This window comes from Otolemur garnettii, unplaced genomic scaffold (genome assembly GCF_000181295.1).
Source record: "Otolemur garnettii isolate 467f Iridium unplaced genomic scaffold, OtoGar3 scaffold00008, whole genome shotgun sequence".
Lineage (NCBI taxonomy): Eukaryota > Metazoa > Chordata > Mammalia > Primates > Galagidae > Otolemur > Otolemur garnettii.
The window spans coordinates 35259065-35262322 of record NW_003852403.1 but is presented as its reverse complement, the minus strand read 5'-3'; positions in this window follow the sequence as shown (position 1 = coordinate 35262322).

The window sequence follows — 3258 nt, the reverse complement described above, 5'->3', positions numbered from 1 at the left end:
AAAAAAAAAAAAAAAAAAGAAATAGCCAAACAGTGAGAAAAGCCTATAGTTGGATTGGGGGGCTTCCTGAGAGTGTTAGTTTCCTCCAGAGATTTAGTGAGATTTACTAGGAAATAATTTGACCAGACATATTGTAGATCCCAGGAAAGTACCAGCCATATATATTTTTTTTTCTTAATTATCTCCCACTTACACATATGAGATAAGTATAGTCAATAAGTTTTTTAAAGAGGGGGAGTATTTATGGCTGCATATTTAGTAGCCCTATCTGTTCTATTATTTTCTAAGGATATAGTATCCATTTCCTTAGTTTGGAAAATCTTAGAGGGAAAGAGAATAGTTTGCAACAGGGCAGTAATCATAGGCCCATTGACAGCAGATTTCCAATTTATGTGAATTGCATGGCAGACTCTAAAGGCAAAGTTGGAGTTTGTGTAAATAGTGACAGCTTTTTTGTTGTTGTTTAATAGTTGGTATTTTTGTGGCATTTGAATATTTTGCTTATTGATCATCCAAAGTAGTCTAAATGATCTCCACATCTTCTGAGATTCCCCCCAAATTGAAAAAGTCTACTTTGTGACTCTGAGAATCCACCTCTACCATCTAACCCCCTTCCTGGACTTCCCTTGTCCCTGTCCCCCAGAGTTTATTGAGGCTGTCTCTTCCTTAACAATTTTTCTTGGCTCTTTCCAGAAGGGTAGCAAATTTCCCGGGTGCTATTTTAGCAGAGGTAAAGGTCTGAAAAAAGGGTAATAGAATATTTCACAAGTTGTTTCTTTAAACCCCTCTCTCCTTTTTTTGGAATTAAAATTTACATTCAATCCTGAGTCCAGTGATCAAAGGAGCAAAATGTTCTTTGTTATTTGTTCTCTATCATCTTAAAAAATAATTGTCCTCACAAGAGTCACAAGGTTTTAGTCACTAAAGATAATGTTGAATGATCCAAGACCAAGAAAACACTGATTGACCCAAGACCAAGAAAACACTGATGATAGTTAAGCAATAACAGCCCAAAGTCTCAACATGTGACACTGGTCAAGTAGGTCTAAACCCTACTGCTAAAAACATCCCTTTAAAATGCCCTGTTTTTCTGCTTAAACACAGGTGGTCTTTTAAGATATTTGTCTACCACCCTCCCCATTTGCTGGCAAATTAATAATGTTAGGTCCAAAAATTATTCTCCCAAACAGCCCAAACAGACGATTCCGAGACACGCTCCGATGTAAAAGGCAAAAGGTGAATTTTATTCAGGCCCCGGGAAGCCTGGACTCTCCTGGCATGCAAGCTGAGGACGAGCCCCGAACTCGGGGTAGAGCAAGTTTTTATGGGGTACAGAAAGCAAGAAGGGTAGGGTCCGTTACGGGTACACTCTTGATTGGTTGTTGATGATTTCACTAGTAAAGGAGGATTTGGATTGGTACAGGTGAAGGGTAGGGGATTTCTTAACCAGGGCTAGAGGTGGTGTAGCCTAATTAGGAAGAAGAATGCCTAAATTTCAAGGAAGTAGATACATATCGCCTATTATGGGAGCAGTTCAAGGGAACTGATACTTATTGCCTATTATGGCAGCTGTAAGGAGACTGAAACCTATTGCCTATTATGGCAGCTGTCTGTCTAAGGTGTCTCAATCAGTGGCTATGCAAGCAGGTGTGGGGGAGGCAGTAGGGAGTGGCCCTGCGGTTTTAACAGAGCTTATGTAGTAGACAACAAAATGGTGCTGGTCTGGCCCTTACAATAAACTTCTCTTTCTTTCCCTGAAACCACTTGTCCTCATTTTTCATTCTCACTGATTTGGTCTGAGGGACACATACTCAACTTTCCATGACAGTCTGGAGGAGAGATATTTATTGTAACATGGAATTTGGGTGCTAAACCTAAGAAAAGTCCAGGTAGCCCAGAATGAGTTAGTCATTTGGAATGAGTTGACTTTCAATTAGAAACTATGCATTTGAAGCCTTAGAATGGTGGGCAAGAGCTGAAAAAATAAAATAGTTAATCCTTCCTAGCAGGGCTAGTTTCTTTGACCCAACCACTTCTAAGCCTGCTTTGTTTTTGTCCATCTAACCTCTACTCAGATCCATGAAAACAGGAATAAGAATAAAGTTACTAAATAGAATTTGAAACTTTCTTGTCAGTTTTAGCTTCTAACTGCCTGTGGAGATTTGGAAATGCTGAGTTTTATTAATACATGACCCTAAGGCTTTTTATAAGAGGAGAATATTAATGAACTAGTGTCCATGTTCCTAAGTGTTGTCAGTGAAACCAATCAAATCTGTCTTTCTCCCTCTGTCTCTCAGATAATTAGGAGTAATGTGTCTTCAGTCCTGTGGCGTGCAGGATGCAGGTCCCCTTCACTGAGGGGTAGACAAAAACTCCATTTTCCAGGCCCAAGCAGGCTCATAAATGAGTTTTATCAATGTTCCATGTAAATTGCCACTCCCAGAGAGGAGCAGAACACCCCAAACAGGATCACATTCCTACACAATAACAGTTTTAGAATTACTTCTGCCCACAGGCCTCTGGTGCCAACAGCTGTGACATATTTTAGACATACATTCCATTTTCCCAACCCCCACTGCCTGTTGGGAAAGAGAAGCTGCATAAACCCCCCTGGACAGACAGCCAAAACCAGCAAGCCACCCAGAACACTCTCTGCTGTGTCAGAAGCTTTGTTTTCCTTCTTCTCTTATCTTTCCTGTCACTTACTCCTTGTGATCTGTGAATTCATTCTTTGATTTCCTAAGATCAAGAATCTGGCAAAGGCCAGGTGCTGTGGCTCACAACTGTAATCCTAGCACTCTGGGAGGCTGAGGTGAGTGGATTGCTTAAGCTCAGGAGTTTTAGACAAGCCTGAGAAAGAGTGATACCCTGTCTCTACTAAAAATATAAAAACTAGCAGGCTATCATGGCAAACACCTGTACTTTCAACTACTGGGGAAGCCAAGGCAAGAGGATTGCTCAAGCCCAAGAGTTTAAGGTTGCTGTGAGCGATGATGTTCTACCCAGGGCACAGAGTGAGATTCTGTCTCAAAAAAAAGAAAAAGAAAAAAAGAAAGAAAGAAAGAAGGAAAAGAAAAAGAAAAAAAAACAAGATCTGGCACAGACATTCTGGTAATATCTTTGGGAGCTCATCCAGGATCAGGATCTGCTGTTATAGATGTGAAATGGACACTTGCTTAGCAATTTCTTTTCTTTTTCTTTTTTTTTTTTTTTTTTGCAGTTTTTGGCCTGGGCTGGGCTTGAGCCCGCCAGCCTTGG